The sequence below is a fragment of the Bidens hawaiensis genome, unplaced genomic scaffold (genome assembly GCF_021521415.1).
Source record: "Bidens hawaiensis isolate Kalapana, Puna unplaced genomic scaffold, B.hawaiensis_p1.1 tig00040164_1, whole genome shotgun sequence".
Taxonomy (NCBI): Eukaryota; Viridiplantae; Streptophyta; class Magnoliopsida; order Asterales; family Asteraceae; genus Bidens; species Bidens hawaiensis.
In genome coordinates, this window is record NW_027497093.1 from 171345 (window position 1) to 190135 (window position 18791).

General features: G+C 38.0%; 1 long non-coding RNA gene across 2 annotated transcripts; it reads right to left on the minus strand.

Moving 5' to 3' along the window:
• Positions 1–3467: 3467 nt before the first annotated feature.
• LOC143591913 (uncharacterized) lies at positions 3468–18385 on the minus strand. Of its 2 annotated transcripts, none has more exons than XR_013145807.1 (5): positions 18263–18385; positions 18111–18161; positions 17491–17893; positions 16809–16990; positions 3468–3708 (listed from the first exon to the last, which is right to left on the minus strand). It is a non-coding gene; the product is annotated as an uncharacterized LOC143591913 (long non-coding RNA). The 2 variants fall into 2 exon arrangements; XR_013145806.1 differs by lacking the exon at positions 3468–3708 and adding an exon at positions 14576–14950.
• Positions 18386–18791: the final 406 nt, after the last annotated feature.

Genomic DNA, 18791 nt, shown 5'->3' on the forward strand with positions numbered 1-18791 from the left:
TTTTGGGTGAGGTGAGTGATTAATGTATGATAATTTCTTGTAGCAAGAAACGGCACATATTGACAGATGAAGATGAAGAATATTGGATTTGTAAAATTTTTGGTTGTTTATGCTCAAGTTTGGAGTTGTTTCTTGGATCTTGTGTTCATGCAGGCCTTTGCAATTTGCGTACAATCATAATAATATTATGATGTTGCTTGTGTTGGTAAGTCTAAGCTTACAATTTATAACCTTGAGATGACATTAACCTGAAAAATGTACACGGTTGAGTCAAGCATGATTCGTTTAACAGATATTTTGTTTTATGTTTTTTTTTAACGGCGAATTTCTATTTGGAGTAGAGTTCGCACACCCCACTCGAGCCAAGACTATGTTATCTTAACCGGGCCCACGCTTGACGTTCGAGTTTGGTATCGTTCCCTGAGAAAGTTTCAGGCCACCTGCCATTTAACAGATGTTGCACCTACCACAAAGGGGGATTCCCTCTGCTGCAAATACATCCTAATAGAAAACTCGGGCGACCTCCGGACTCGAACTCGTGACCTCAAGAGGCCAGAGTTTTATCCATCATTGGGCTGGCCATTGGGGGAGACCCAATGGTTTTTTTAATACTTTAAAATTACAAAATTAAAAAGAAAGTACAGTTAAGCTATGAAATTCGATGTGCATTTATCTTTTAAGTTTTAAAAAATACTCCGTAATACACATTAAAAGCGGTAACTTTATACGTTACTAAACAAGTTTTTTTTTACTAAAGTCACTCAAATTTGTGTTTCTATAAAGTCACACAATTTACACTAGTTATTCTTATTCTGTTAACTTTTATAAATATAAAAAATAATAATAATATGTTAATTAAAACATATATTAATTTTTTGGTTACTATTTTATGATTATTTTTCCATTTTGATTAAATTTGAATGACTATAAAACTTGACATTTATTTTTTTATCTTTTACATTTCCTCATAAAATAGTTGGTATATATAACTTAAAAAGGTGGGACGGTTTACTCTATAAATTACCTGTAATGTCAATCGATCCGAGCATACCCATTTAGCTAAAATTGTCCACGAGTTTGACTGGAAACTTGCCAAAAATAAATTAGACTAAAGTTGAACTTAAAATTTTCATGTTAGTTTTATGTTTCGTAACAACTTTCTTAACATTTTAGTATCCCTGAAAAAAAAAGTGTGGAACCCATATATTTTTCTTAATCACATAAGAAACAAGTTATTGATCATGTAGTACTCATAAATGCACATCCATGTTATAAGCATTATTTTAAAACAACACAATAATTAATTGTTAGGAGAATGCATACATTTATTTCGATCCTCGAGTCCCAATATCGTACATAGTTGGTTCAAAGATACACGTATATCTTGATTGATTGATTTGAAATCAACCTATTCAGTACTTGAAACGTGCAAATCCATCTGTCGCTTAAACAAATGGGAATTGTTCCCTCAAATGGGAAACGTGCATTTAAGATATACATACAACAGTTGGATGTAGGTGCACAAGCGGGTTTTAAAATCTAAACCGGTACGGTTTAGTCAACAAAAGTCAAAACCGGTTTATGATCGGTTTTCTTGACTTTACGATTGGTTTTTACCAGTTTTGAGCGGTTTTTGGTTTGGTTAACAAGTTTCGGTAAAGAAAATTACAAACGGATTCCAAACATATGATTTTAATCGGTTCTAAACTAATTTCTACTAATATATGTACTGATTGATTTACTAGTGTCTTAATTATATATTAGTTACATAATAAAAAATAAAAAATGTCTATATATAATAACTTTTCAAATTTTAGTTACAGTAGTTTATACTTAACTGATACGTGTAGATGTAGCCATTGTATGGGTAGAATTTGATATCAGCTAGTGGGTGATTGGTGGCTCATAAAAAGAGAACATGCACATGCATTTGAACGTAAAAGAAGGAAAAATCCTGATTTTAAGTCTAAAAGTCAGCAATACTCATAAATGCAATAAAACTTCATTCAATTCCTTCCACAGATTCGATACCAAGAGATCGATCGATGTGATTTTATTAGAATTCATATTATGCATTCACATAGGTTTGGGATCTATAAGGTTTTATAATGGTGAGTTAGGTTTGAAATGTTAAAATTAACATGGACGGTTAATATCTTGTTCTAAATGACTCACTCATGTATTAAGCTAGTTCAAACATTATAAAAGAAAATAACTATTTATTTGTAGAATTCAAAGTTAATAGACTTGTATTGTTTAATTAGGTAAATCAATTAACTCAATTGGAATTGTATTTGTTATATATTATTATTATTATTGAACATAGAAAACAATTATAGATCGTGTGTAATGGATGGAGCCTCTACAAGGACGTTATACGTCATGTGGCGTCACGTCACTATAGAGACTTTATAGTCAAAAACGATGTAGTTGATGGAGTTCCTTTAAATCATTTCATCATTATTATTTTTTATATTAAAAAAATTAAAGCAACCAATCAAATTGCTCTTCAACTCCCCCTTCCATGACGCCCATAACGGCCCGGAAGCCGGTCTTCCCAGCGTTATGGGGCGCCATGGTTGGGGACGGCGCCCCATTAAAGTTGATCTTATACATTATTACACCAAACTATTTAATTAATTATACAAACATAAAAGTTAAAGAAACTTGATGATTTTAGTGTTCCTTTTTATTCAATATTTTACTATTTTTAATGGGGCAAATGGAGTTCGCTATTTCACAAGAAAAGTATAACATATGGCCTTAGGCTGTAAGGTGTGGATGCCAGGATGCTGCTGGAACAGTGACCTTGCGAGCGGTGCCGGCAGAAAACACCGCCCCAGGCATGTTGGTGCCGCCCAGCGGCAAGGGAATCGTGAAAATTTCACCGCCCAAATCCTTCCTCACACAATTATTCAGCCCCTTTTTTTTTGTTGATTTTTACTAAAAATTAACAATAGAGGAAAAGAAGATAAGAGGCAAGTTGTAATTGTAAAGAAAAAGATGAAGACCAGGGTGAGGAAGAAGAAGGCCACCACCGGTGACTAAATTTAGGATTTTAAAATTTAGTTTGAAGCCCAACCCAATGATTTATTCTTTTGTTTAAATACTAATATTTTATCTAATTTAGTTTTAATTTCAGTTGTATTTATAACTAAACTAGTAATAAGACCCGCCGCGTTGCGGTGAAGCTGTTAAACCGTAAAAACTTGAGTCGCACGCAAATAAGGAAGCATAATGTACAAAGTAAAATCAGCAAATACACAAAAGTAATATATATTGTCAAATTGTTTTAAAAAAATGTCAAAGATAAACAGATAGTGCTCTAAGGAAGACTTTTTAACACGTGTATAAGATGTGAGTGTGTGTCATATAATGATCACCTGTCAAAATGTTGACCACATCCATATGATAAAGAATGCCAAATTTAACTTTCTTTATCTTTACCATTTAGTTTATATGCTGCAAAATGCAAGAAATCAAGTCAAAAGCTAAACCATTACCAATACTTAATGATACGAAGTATTAGTAATTTAGTTGATTCAGAAACATATTTTGGGTTATAGAGTAAACTTTTAGGTTTGCATATATTCTTTATTAAAATGGACTTTAAACTAATTAGTTATTATGGGATGGTCCATCAATGTTGTTTTCCCGTTACCAAAGGTGTTCCCCAATCTGACCAAACTTGACTTGATTCGTTTTGACCTTTTATGTAACATCGTGAAAATTTCGAGTTCAAAGTATCGACTTTTCAAAGTCTAGGGACTAAAATTGCCAAATTCCAAACTTGAGGGTTAAAAATGAAAAATTTGATTTCTTGTCCTACCGCGCTACGCGATGGACAAAAGGAGAAGCCCATCGCGTACCGCGATGGAGCTTCTGACACGTTGTGACACGTGTGCCACGTGGCACACGATGGCACTAGGTGCTGCCACATGTCACCACGTGGCAACACTGCTGCCACGTGTTGCCACGTGGAGCGGAGCCTGCCACGTGTCAACACGTGGCAGGTCTACGCTGTGAGTCAGCAGACCTATATCGCGGTACGCGATAGGTCTGCCCAGGGACCCATCGCGTACCGCGATGGGAACCAATTTGAGCTCTATAAATAGCAGGTCCGGGATTTCATATTTTCACATCGAAACTCAGCTCTCCACTCTCTCTCTAACTTCTCACTAGATCCCGATAATCATACTAACGATCTGCCTCAATAAGCGTGCCCTGTTCACTCATTTGTGTACTATGTTTCCTCGAAGTGCGTGCCACCCTCCACCCACATACCAAGAAGGTGTTTGTTGAAAAGGCAATGAGTCTCGATAAGCGTGCCATCATGTGTTGAAGATTTGGCGTTCCTCAATTTGCGTGTCGAGAAAGGTAAAAAGTAAAGCGGCGTCGGAGTGCTGCTCAAGTCCCTAGGGTTTCTATACGCCACTAAGGTTAGGCGTAATAATGAATTCAATATAATTCAATATTATATTAAAGGCTTAAACCCTAAGTCGAGGTTATACTCGATACCTCGATAAAAGAAAAGAAAACATAACAAAGAAATGAATGAAAGAATGAATATTGAATATTTTGATTACATATATATGTGTGTAAGTATATATGTATATATTCTTTGTTATGAAAATATTATTTAATGAATAAAGAGTATTCTTAAATAATAAAAGAAAATGATTACGTTTCTTAGAGAAGAAGAAACGTCGGGTTTTTATTATAAACTAAAGGTTTATAATTTACTTTTAAACTAAAGGTTTTCAAGTAAAAGAAAATGAACTAAAGGTTCATCGAGGATTGAGATAAGACTAAAGGTCTTAAGCCGGATCGTGTATCCGACTAACAAATGTTTATACTCGTACTATAGGTGCGAGATAAATAAGGGAAAGACCCTTGGACGGTGAGTGAAGAAGATCCTAAAGAGATATGGTGAATACGCCCCCAAACTTTTAAACTTGTTTTCAAAATAAGTCAACTTGTTATATGAAATTATTTACAAGGAACTATGTGTTCCTAAAACCGTTATAAATAAGGGTATGAACCTAGCCCTCAGGCTGTGGTATACGTATGTCTGGATCCTTACATAGGTGGTACTATGCGATGTATGGGCACGATCGCACCACCCTTGGTCGTAGGACGCTCTTCTGCAGGGAGTACGACCTTATGTGTATATTTACGGGTACTTAACTAAGTCGAACGCTGTGGTGTTTGTTGAGGTGACCTAGAGTAGAGGCTCAAATTTATAATGTGTTATTTGACTTTGTTATTCCTAAGCCACGTTGGGCCGAGGCAGGCGTAGTCTCGAGGGGTAATAATGTAACATCCTAAAATAATTCTAGTATTAAATAAAGAAAGTTGTGTTTAGTTATCGAGTGTTAATAATTAATTTATGCTAAATAAAGAAAAGATCATGGATTGGGATTAAATAAGATGGATTAAAGGGTAACGGGCTTTAGGTCCATGGGCCTTGGGGAATATAAATATCCTCCTAAACCACCATAAAACCCTAAACCTCATTTCATTCCATCTTAATCTCTACACACTCCAAACACACACACCATACGCGGCCGAGCGAGAGAGAGGTGAAATCTGAGCAAGAAAACGTGATTCAAGAGTTATACAAGATCCAAAGTTCATAAGCTAGCTAACCGAAACCAAAACGAAAACATAAAGGTATGATTTCGATCTTAAAGTTCATATTTTAATAGACGGTTAGCCATGAAACTTGAAACTATAATAGATCGGCTCTAAACGAAACGTAAAGCAACGAACTTGATGCTAGGACGAATCCAATGAACCCATAAACAGATACGGTTCGTATAGGATAAACTGTAAATCTTGTATTGAACGTTTTTACCATAAAGGTCCAAACTTTACGTCATTCCGGGCTAAGTTTTACCCAAACAAGGCCATGGGAATGATCGCGGGACTTGTTAACGTCATATCCAAGAATTTCTCGATGAAACGAGGGTGATTCTGGTGATTACGAATGAACAGAGGCGAATGCTGAATAACTTCGCCTGCAAGCCAACTTCGCCTTCAAGCAAGTTCGCCAGCCAAGTTCGCCCCTGACAACTTCGCCTGGCATATGTTCGCTTAAGGTTAACTTCGCCAAACCTAACTTCGCTTGATGTTAAGTTCGCTACAAGCAAGTTCGCCTACCTTATCAACATCGCTGAACCATATGTTTGCGGGACTCTAAGTTCGCCGAGTCTTAAGTTTGCCGAACCTTAAGTTCGCTTAAGTTAAGTTCGCTTAACATGCATTTTAAGGTACCGAATCGGGCTAACGAATGAGTAGGTGAATAAAATAGTAACTTAAAATCCTAATAGGAAATGCGTTAAGACAGTTAATGAAAATAAAATTTTTCCAAGCTGACCTGGCAGCTCGACCCCAGCCAGGGGCTCTGCCCCTTGGACCCTGCTAGGGGCTGCCGCCCCTAGACCCCGCTACCAGGGGCGTTGCCCCCGGACCCCCGTTCGTTGTGGGTAGTAGCTAAGACTAGAAAGATGATATGAGTAGTGATAGTTAATTGATACGTGTACTTATTATACAGTCAGCCGTGCACAACTGAAGAAAGGGATTACGATTAACGGTGAACGTAACCGCATTCAGGTGAGTTTCTAGCCCCATTTATGTGTTATGTTTTCGGGGCTGTGTGCATACTCAATATGTTTGTTAATACGCTTATCCTAAGAGATAAGTGTATGCCTTATGTGAATAATGTGAAATTTATGAATGATTGCTTGATGGTACGTGAATGATCTTCGGATATTGCACGTACTGTCAGGTTGTAACGCTATGTTTAAGGTAAGTATGATATGTATGCTTATGTGTATGAACGTGATAAAGTTAATAAAAGAAGGAAATGATGGTTGTATGGTTACGAAAAGGGTACCGAGCCCTAATAATACTCGAGGTATGATGTATGGTTGTATGGTAACGAAGAGGGAATCGAACCCTACTAACATTCGAGAACTAGGGAACCGAACCCTACTAATATTCGAGGAAAGAGGGTACCGAGCCCTAATAATACTCGAGGAAGGAGGGTACCGAGCCCTAATAATACTCGAGGAAGGAGGGTACCGAGCCCTAATAATACTCGAGGAAGGAGGGTACCGAGCTCTAATAATACTTTAGGAATGTAGGGCGTAATGCTTTTTATAACGTAAGATATGGAAGCAAGTTAGTACAAAAGAAAGTATGAAAGTGTGAATGAAAGAATATAAGTTTGTGTGTATTGTATAATGTATGATTAACTAGAACTCACTCAGCGTAGCTGACTTTTAGTATGCACGCAGGTGAGTAGGATGAGGCAGCTCGCTTGAGGAGACACGTGGCGTTGAATAAGAGACTGGCATCGGAAGGCTCGGGGCGTGTTATGTTTTAATTACTTAGTTTTCGAAAGACAAGTTGGTTGTTTAAGACAAGTTTTGAATTGTTATGAAATGTTTTATTAAAGTTTTTATATTCCGCGAATGTTTTTAATTAACTCTGATAATAGAACAGCGTTTATGAGTAAATCCAACACGAAAGTAAGGCTACCGGTAACGGGGCCTTACAAATAAAGTAAAAGAAGTTCTTTTGTGTCAGCGTGTTCACCAGCATTCGTTGCTGACGTATTTTCTTACATTTTGCAGGTGAACAATGATAGCGCTTGGAAGTGTCGAAGTGCTATAAATATCCGATGGCTCGGATTTCTTTTGTAAACTTTAATATATGGTGGTTTGTAAACATAAACAAGTAATCTTTTGCTAACAACTCTAAACGGGTGTTTCACAATCCCATCTTTTGATTGTATATATAAATGTTACACTTTTGATCCTTAAAGTTTTATAAGTCTTCCACAAATTAACGCAACTCTGAGTTATTTACAATTACGATACTAACTTTTGAGTCATGCTCCTAGGCCTAAGATGGGGGTGTGACAGGTTAGTATCAGAGCCATCGATCTTAGCGAATTGGGTACCATAAAACAAAACCCAAGCTTTGATCCAAGTTTAGGAAATAATTGTTTATGTGTTTTAGGGATAAGATAGGCTGGTAACCTTTCTTTCCCATTCTACATTCTAAACCACCCAAAATATTAGATGTCATTCAAAGCTCATATGGAGAATTATGTGCGCAAGGCAAAGGAGGCCGGAATCGTCGAACCTTACCCCGAGTACAATATGAGCGATGGTTATTATGAAGCATACTTTGACCAAGATGTGGAACGAGATTTGACCAAACCTGTGTACTATCCCGGAAGTAGACACTACCCAATAGATGTTCCCGATAGTCCACCAAAACCAAGTATTGAACCACCAAGACACTCAAAGTACCAACCCTCAGAGATACCTCAAGGCTACCCAACTGGATACCTACCAAATCCTCACCCATCCTACGCATTCCTCTCCAACATACATATTAAGGAGGAACCGAGATCCACATCTTCCGGTTGGATGCAATGTCACTCCGATCCATGCCGATGGTTTACTGGAAGCTCTACTTTTAAGGAAGTCAACTCTCAACCCAACAACGATGAAGGGACATCCCGCAAACCAAGGATGAGGGTAATGATGCCCTCTGAAATTTTTCAGATGTCCCCAATAAACATTGAGACTACACAAACCATGGAGGAAGATGAACCGGAAGAAGAAGAACCCGAAGAAGAGGAGGATCCCGATGAAAAGGATGATCTCGAAGAAGAGGAGGAACCTGGGGAAGAGATTGAGGAAGAAGCGGAAGAAGAGCATCCTGATAACCCTAATGAGATGTCAAGCCCAATGGAAGGATCACTCACTTCCCAAAACGCAAGCTATGGTTCTGTGGAGCCCTATGTCCAATACCTTGAGAAACTTAGGATTCAAACTTCATCAAGCTTCCCACCATTCCAAGGAGAAATTCCCTCAATTTAAGAACATGCCGATGAAATTCGAGAACAGAATCAAGCTACCAAGACTTACCTCTACCTTTCATCCGATATGGAGTATGTTCCATATCCAGAACCGAGGAATCACTACGAGATGGTGACACTGGGTTACCGTGACCCACCTCCACAATATGTATACCCCAACGTAGTCCCACAATCGTATGAAGAGCATTTAGATCGTGCTTTACGCGAAACCGACGATTGGAGGAAGAAGGTAGACGAGGAAGAAAAGAAAAAGAAGAAAGTTAGAGAAACACTCCTTCGAAAGTGCAACAAACTAACGAAGGTTGTGAAGAAGTTCTTGAAGAACTGAAGATGATGGAGTACGATGAGAAGTTATGTGTGTAAAAATAGTCATGTATGTTATGTGTATAAATAAAGAACGTTTGAAACGTTCTTATGTAATGATAGGACAAGATATGGATATATATATATATATCGTTGGAACGATATATATAAGTATGTGTAATATGAAATATATATCTTGGGATATATATATATATAAATGTATAATAAATAAAATGTATGTTTAATATAAGAAATTTGCTAAATTTCAGTTAAAAGACATATTAAGAGAAAATGTCTGAACAAAGTAACAATAATGAAACGCTCGAAAAGAAAAAGAAATGAGAGATAAGGGGAAAGGCCCTGAGAACGAGCGAGAGGAAGAAATTCCCGAGAAATACATGAACAAAATTCAAATGATGATAAAGAAAGCTGTTAGGGAAGAATCTGAGTTTAGATCTCAATCTAGACAATCCAAACCTTCCCGATCTGTTAATACTTCTGTTCATCCCTCGAAATCCGTAAAATCCCGTCCGAAACCCTCTCGTGATGAGGGTAGTGTTCATGAATCTAACGCCGATGGTGGAGTTAGGAAAGAGTTCAAGAAACTCAAAATCAGTGGTTGTTCATTTAAAGATTTCAAATACTATGGACCGAAAGAGTTCCATGGTGAGAAGGGAGCTATCACAACCGTGAGATGGCTCGAGGAGATGGAGACTATCGTTATAACAAGTAAGTGTTCTGAGGAGGAGAAAATCCAGTACTCTGCCCTGATGTTTAAGGGAGAGGCGCATGGGTGGCGGAATGCGTTATTGATGAGTAAAGGAAGAGACGTGATGTACGGCCTGACATGGGATGAGTTTAAGGCTATGGTGATGGGAAAGTTTTGTCCCATGCATGAAACCGACCGAATCCAAACTAAATTCCTTAATCATAAGGTCGTAGGGACAAACCTCCGAGAGTACAATATCAAATTCCTCGAGTACTATCGCCTTGTTCCCCAGCTGGTTAACCCTGATTCCAGCAAAGTTACAGGATACATATGGGGACTACCGCGGGAAATCGGCGAGATGGTGAGGTCTCACCTGCCTCAAACCGCTGACTCTGCGATGGAGTTAGCCGGTTATTTGATGGGCGGCTTAGTCCGCAACAAGGAAGAGGACAAGAAGGTGACACCAACAACTGCTCAAGGAAAGACTGGAGGAAGTTCCAACTTTAGAAGCAATGGCGTAAACCGAAACAATTCTACGCCATGTAAGACCTGTAGGAGGTACCACAAGGGTCGATGCAATTTCTCCCCGTCTCCTAAAGTCTGTGAATCCTGTAATCGTGCAGGACATGACGCTGCTAACTGTTGGAAGAAGAAAATGACTTGCTTCAATTGCAAGGAAATGGGCCATCTAAGTTTCGAGTGCCCAAAGAACAAACCTGTTGCTGGTGGTGCGGGTGGAAGTGGCCAAAACAAGAAAGGAAACGCTCGAGTCTTCGTACTCGACACAAAGAAGGCCGCTGATGTGCCAGAAACCATCACCGGTACGTTTCTAGTCAATGACACCTATGCTAGATTTTTATTCATTCAGGTGCAAATTTAAGTTTTATATATTATAGTTTCTGTAGTCTATTAAACGAACCATTAACAAAATTAGATAAAACTCTAAGCGTCGAGACTACTAGTGGCGAAATCGTTAAGATCTCCGAAGCCCTTGAAAACGAAAAATTCTCTTAGCTGGTTATATTCTGCCTATTTGTTTGTTACCCATGAGTCTGGCTGGTTTTGATATTGTACTTGGTATGGATTGGTTATCCAGTAACCAAGCCCGTATCATCTGCAATAGCAAAACTGTTGAACTTCAAGCCCCCGATAAACGAACGATTCGAATTGAAGGGGATAAAGACGCTGGCCAAGTTAGCATAATTTCTATGATTAGGGCTAACAAATGTTTGAATCAAGGATGCCTCGCATTCATGGCCTACGTCACTGAAGAGTCTAAGCCAAAAGAAATCAAAGACGTTCCTATTGTTTCCGAATATTCCGATGTCTTTCCTGATGAACTTCCCGGAATCCCTCCCGATCGTGAAGTAGAGTTTAGGATCGATCTTATTCCTGGTACTGCTCGGATCACCAAAGCTCCGTACCGCTTAGCGCCAACCTAAATGAAGGAGTTAAGGAAACAACTCGATGAATTATTGGAGAAAGATTTCATTCGACCAAGTTCGTCGCCTTGGGGAGCGCCAATTCTATTCGTAAAAAAGAAGGATGGTTCCATGCGAATGTGTATCGATTATCGTGCGTTGAACAAAGTCACAATAAAAAACCGATATCCACTTCCTCGTATCGATGATCTTTTCGACCAACTTCAAGGTGCTAGCTTCTTTTCTAAAATCGATCTTCGTTCCGGCTATCACCAACTTAAAGTCCAATCCGAAGACATTCCAAATACTGCTTTTCGAACAAGGTATGGACATTACGAGTTCACGGTTATGCCGTTTGGACTTACTAATGCTCTGGCCGCGTTCATGGAGATAATGAACCGTATTTGTAAGCCATACTTAGATAAATTTGTTATCGTATTCATCGACGACATACTTATTTATTCTAAGTCCAAGGCTGATCATGAAGTCCACCTTCGAACATTGCTTGAAATCCTTAGGACCGAGATGTTGTACTCCAAGTTCTCAAAATGCGAGTTCTGGTTGCATGAGGTGCAATTTCTTGGTCACATCATCAATGTTAACGGTATTCAAGTGGACCCCGCTAAGATTGAAGCTATCTCTAAGTGGGAGGTTCCAAAGTCGCTAACCGAGATCCGAAGTTTCTTAGGTTTGGCTGGCTATTACCGTAGGTTTATCGAAAATTTTTCTCGTATCGTCGTTCCCTTAACTTCCTTAACTCGCAAGAATATCAAGTATGAATGGGGAACGAAGCAACAAAAGGCGTTCAATATACTTAAACAAAAGCTCACTCAAGCACCTATTTTGGCTTTGCCAGAAGGTACTGAGGACTTTGTGGTATTTAGTGACGCATCTCACTCTGGCTTGGGATGCGTACTAATGCAACGCAGGAAGGTAATAGCCTACCCCTCTCGTCAACTTAAAGTACACGAGAAGAACTACACGACTCATGATCTAGAGTTAGGCGCCATAATCTTTGCACTTAAGATATGGAGGCACTATCTCTATGGAGTTAGATTTACCGTGTATAACGATCATAAAAGTTTGAAACACATTTTCGACCAAAAAGAGCTCAACATGCGCCAAAGGCGATGGATGGAAACGCTTAACGACTATGATTGCGAGATTGTTATCATGAAGGTAAAGCCAACGTTGTGGCTGACGCCTTAAGTCGTAAAGAACACGAGAAACCAAAAAGAGTTCGAGCGTTACGTCTAGAGCTTCAAATTGATCTTTTTGAGCAAATCAAATCCGCGCAAACGCAAGTGATCAACGAAAACCAAATCTCCGATGAAAAACGTAATAGCACCATTGACTCGTTAGTCAAAGGTGATGATGGTATCCTTAGACTTGGAAATAGGATTTGGGTACCAATCGTTGGAGGATTGCGTGAGAAAATTTTGAACGAAGCTCATAAGTCGAAACACATGATGCATCCCGGAAGTGATAAGATGTACCACAATCTTAAGACAAACTATTGGTGGAATGGGATGAAAAGGGATGTCGCTTCGCATGTTGCGAAATGCTTAACTTGTTTGAAAGTCAAGGCTGAACACCAAAAGCCTTCGGGATTGCTTCAGCAACCCGAACTTCCTGTATGGAAGTGGGAGTTAATTACTATGGATTTCATAACCAAACTCCCAAAGACGACTCGACAACACAATGCAATATGGGTAATTGTGGATCGTTTAACAAAGTCCGCACATTTCATACCCATTAATGAGTAGTACTCAATGGATAGATTAGCGCGTATCTATGTAAACACCATTGTCTCTTTGCATTGAGTACCGCTGTCTATAATATCTGATCGAGACAGTCGTTTTACGTCTCATTTTTGGAAAAGCTTCCAACAAGCTCTTGGTACAAAGTTGAACCTGAGCACTGCCTATCATCCGCAAACCGATGGGCAAAGTGAAAGGACGATTCAAACGTTGGAAGATATGCTCCGCGCTTGTGTGATCGATTTAGGTGGAAGTTGGGATGACCACTTACCCCTAATGGAATTTTCGTATAATAATAGTTATCACGCAAGTATTCAAACCGCACCATTTGAGGCGTTGTATGGTCGAAAGTGTATAACGCCTGTGTGTTGGTCTGAAACTGGAAACAATCAGTTATCTAGACCCGAAATTGTCCAAGAAACCACCGACAAGATTCTCTAAATCCGAGAACGACTTAAGACGGTACGAGATCGTCAAAAGAGTTATGCCGATGTCCGTCGAAAGCCGTTAGAATTTAATGTCGGTGACAAGGTTCTGTTGAAAGTCTCGCCTTGGAAAGGCATAGGTCGCTTCGGTAAGAAAGGAAAATTGAGTCCTCGATTCGTTGGACCTTTGGAGGTACTCGAACGAATCGACACTGTTGCATACCGATTACGACTGCCCGAGGAAATGAAAGGGATACATGATGTATTCCATGTTCCGAATCTGCGAAAATGCTTGACCGACAAATCTTTGGCTATGCCATTAAAAGACGTAGAAATAAACGAGAATTTAAAATTCATAGAACGTCCAATTAAAATTGAAGATTCGAAAACAAAGAAATTAAAGAGACGAACTTTGAAAATTGTGAAAGTTAAATGGGACTCGCGCAGAGGGCCCGAATATACGTGGGAACTTGAATTGGAAATTAGAAAAGAAATACCCCCACTTGTTTGAATAAAGCAATCTCGAGGACAAGATTTGTTTCAAGGTGAGAGGCAAGTTGTAATTGTAAAGAAAAAGATGAAGACCAGGGTGAGGAAGAAGAAATTCCTTACACAATTATTCAGCCCCTTTTTTTTGTTGATTTTTACTAAGAAATAGCAATAGAGTAAAAGAAGATAAGAGGCAAGTTCTAATTGTAAAGAAAAAGATGAAGACCAGGGTGAGGAAGAAGAAGGCCACCACCGGTGACTAAATTTAGGATTTTAAATTTTAGTTTGAAGCACAACCCAATGATTTATTCTTTTGTTTAAAGACTAATATTTTATCTAATTTAGTTATAATTTCAGTTGTATTTATAACTAAACTAGTAATAAGACCCGCCGCGTTGCGGCGAAGCTGTTAAACCGTAAAAACATGAGTCGCACACAAATAAGGAAGCATAATGTACAAAGTAAAATAAGCAAATACACAAAAGTAATATATATTGTCAAATTGTTTTAAAAAGATGTCAAAGATAAACAGATAGTGCTCTAAGGAAGACTTTTTAACACGTGTATAAGATGTGAGTGTGTACATTAATAAATAAAAAATGTCATATAATGACCACCTGTCAAAATGTTAACCACATCCATATGATAAAGAATGCCAAATTTAACTTTCTTTATCTTTACCATTTAGTTTATATGCTGCAAAGTGCAAGAAATCAAGTCAAAAGCTAAACCATTACCAATACTTAATGATACGAAGTATTTAGTAATTTAGTTGATTCAGAAACATATTTTGGGTTATAGAGTAAACTTTTAGATTTGCATATATTCTTTATTAAAATGGACTTTAAACTAATTAGTTATTATGGGATGGTCCATCAATGTTGTTTTCCCCGTTACCAAAGGTGTTCCCCAATCTGACCAAACCTGACTTGATTCGTTTTGACCTTTTATGTAACATCGTGAAAATTTCGAGTTCAAAGTATCAACTTTCCAAAGTCTAGGGACTAAAATTGCTAAATTCTAAACTTGAGGGTTAAAAATGAAAATTTTGATTTTATCGCGCTACGCGATGGACAAAAGGAGAAGCCCATCGCGTACCGCGATGGAGCTTCTGACACGTTGTGACACATGTGCCACGTGTTGCCACGTGTCATCACGTGGCAGGTCTACGCTGTGAGTCTGCAGACCTATATCGCGATACGCGATAGGTCTGCCGGTACGCGATGGGAACCAATTTGAGCTCTACAAATAGCAGGTCCGGGATTTCATATTTTCACATCCAAACTCAGCTCTCCACTCTCTCTCTAACTTCTCACTAGATCCCGATAATCATATTAACGATCTGCCTCGATAAGCGTGCCCCGATCCCTCGTTTGTGTACTACGTTTCCTCGAAGTGCGTGCCACCCTCCACCCACATACCAAGACGGTTTTTGTCGAAAAGGCAATGAGTCTCGATAAGTGTGCCATCATGTGTTGAAGATTTGGCGTTCCTCAATTTGCGTGTCGAGAAAAGTAAAGCGGCGTCGGAGTGCTGCTCAAGTCTCTAGGGTTTCTATACGCCACTAAGGTTAGGCGTAATAATGAATTCAATATAATTCAATATTATATTAAAGGCTTAAACCCTAAGTCGAGGTTATACTCGATACCTCGATAAAAGAAAAGAAAACATAACAAAGAAATGAATGAAAGAATGAATATTGAATATTTTGATTACATATATATGTGTGTAAGTATATATGTATATATTCTTTGTTATGAAAATATTATTTAATGAATAAAGAGTATTCTTAAATAATAAACGAAAATGTTTATGTTTCTTAGAGAAGAAGAAACGTCGGGTTTTTATTATAAACTAAAGGTTTATAATTTACTTTTAAACTAAAGGTTTTCAAGTAAAAGAAAATGAACTAAAGGTTCATCGAGGATTGAGATAAGACTAAAGGTCTTAAGCCGGATCGTGTATCCGACTAACAAATGTTTATACTCGTACTATAGGTGCGAGATAAATAAGGGAAAGACCCTTGGACGGTGAGTGAAGAAGATCCTAAAGAGATATGGTGAATACGCCCCCAAACTTTTAAACTTGTTTTCAAAATAAGTCAACTTGTTATATGAAATTATTTACAAGGAACTATGTGTTCCTAAAACCGTTATAAATAAGGGTATGAACCTAGCCCTCAGGCTATTGTATACGTGTGTCTGGATCCTTACATAGGTTTTACTATGCGATGTATGGGCATGATCGCACCACCCTTGGTCGTTGGACACTCTCCTGCAGGGAGTACGACCTTATGTGTATATTTACGGGTACTTAATTAAGTCGAACGCTGCGGTGTTTGCTGAGGTGACCTAGAGTAGAGGTTCAAATTTATAATGTGTTATTTGACTTTGTTATTACTAAGCCACGTTGGGTCGAGGCAGGCGTAGTCTCGAGGGGTAATAAAGTAAAAGTTCTTTTGTGTCAGCGTGTTCACCAGCAATCGTTGCTGACGTATTTTCTTACATTTTGCAGGTGAACAATGATAGCACTTGGAAGTATCGAAGTGCTATAAATATCCGATGGCTCAGATTTCTTTTGTAAACTTTAATATATGGTGGTTTGTAAACATAAACAAGTAATCTTTTGTTAACAACTCTAAACGGGTGTTTTACAATCCCATCTTTTGATTGTATATATAAATGTTACACTTTGATCCTTAAAGTTTTATAAGTCTTCCGCAAATTAACGCAACTCTGATTTATATACAATTACGATACTAACTGTTGAGTCATGCTCCTAGGCCTAAGATGGGGGTGTGACATTTTACCCAATCTGACTGACCCATTTTGAATAGGTTGACCAGACCCGTTACATAACCCATTTTCACTTGTTACCCAATCCGATCCAATTTGCTTTAAGTTGATACCTAGCTTGACCCTTGTAAGCCACTAAAAGGGTTTAATTATGTAGTACCTTATCATTTTGAACTTGGGTCTTGAAGGCTTGAAGTTCAATCAAATATATCAATCATGCCCAGTAAAATCCCACCGACAGCAAAGCTAAAAGTAGGGTCTGGGGAGGGTGGGATGTAGGCACCCCGTACCTCCATCCAAAGGAATGAAGAGGTGGCTTCCAGAGAGACCATCGGCTCTAAGTACATGTGTATGAAGCAAAATAAAGGAAATCAAAGTTTAACAGTTTTATACAAACTACTACTAATTATAATAATATTAATAATAAGATCACAGTTTAACAGCTATATAAAAGCTAATAATAATTATAATAATAATAATCAGATTAGAATATTGGTCAATCAGATTAGAATATTGGTCAATCATGTGAAATTGTAAATTGTAAAGCTACTGGTAAGCATTTGTTGGCAAATTTGTAGAGTTGATAACAATTCAGAAAATATAGTATGTATTTTTTTTCACCAAAAGAACATCATACAGTAGCCATCATTAGGGATGCACAACCTTTCATTTCCAAAGATATATGAAACAGAAAAGTGGCTTACCTTTACGTGTGATATTCCTTGTCGAATAAGAGACCAAACTGAAAACGTATTCCTTGTAACGAATAACTGAACTGAAAAAGGATAAAGATCGGTATTTAATCAGATTGTCACACTCTAAAGTGGAGACTATAATAAACCTACTTACCACAAATTAGCACTACAAATAACATTTGACCAAACCAAAATTTGACCAGCTACACATTTGAAATAACAAAAAAAAGTTTGACCAACATTTGAGTAAAAATAGAAGAAAACAAATCTTTTTGTAAATTGAATTCATGGGTGTCCACATAACATGTAAAGAAAGTATGAATAAGGAGTGCACCATGTCTTGAAGGTTGATGAAATTGACATCATGTCTCTGCCCAGTTGAAGCTTCAAAGACCATCTGTACAAACAAAATAACAATCAGAAGTTGAATACGGGTTAAGAACACGCCCCCCAATGCCCCATCGCCGCCTCCACCAGAAAACCGGGCCTGGAATGATTAGCGACGGCAAGGAAGAACAACATCACGGTGTTGGCGCTTGACGTTGTTCAAACTGAAGAATCAATAATCCCATGATGCCAAATTACCAAAAGTTTGAGCTTTGGTAGAAGCTTACTGAATGGAAGATTCCTCAGTCCCCATATCTTGATGTGTTCAATCTGGTCCCCTAAAAAATAACGAACATTAAGCAGTTAACACATCAATTTCTCTAATATTCCGCAACACAATGAAACCCTAATTCTAAACAAAGAATGAAATGAATTATACCTTGAACCGTCTTTTCCGGTAAATTCTCTATTTCTTCCATGTTTATTTCCATGCGTAATCGATTCGTGGTAACCGGTGACAGCTGTTGTCGGTCACAGCGGTGGAGGTGTGTGCAGTTGAAATGAGGTGGTTTGGGGTCAGATGGATGACGACGATGATATGCATGTGAGACGCATGTTATGCAATGTGTCATAAAGCAGTGTTGTTCAGTTAAAGGGCCCCGCCAAAATCAAGTAAAGTATTTGATGCAAAATTGACAAGCAGTCATATAACTGATATAGCTGATGAAAAGTACAACTCACTCTGCATCAAGTACAACCTTTATTGCCCAATCCTCCCGAAATTGTAGTTATATAAATTAATTTGGCATACTAATTAATCTTTTGCTAATCATTTATAATTGTTATTAAAAAATTAAATACATATTAAGTTTTAATTTCAGTTATTTTAATGAACCTGGTATAAATTTAACGAAAGCATATTTATTTTTCAAAAACAAGTATTTTAGTTAATAAATGCATTTTTAGTT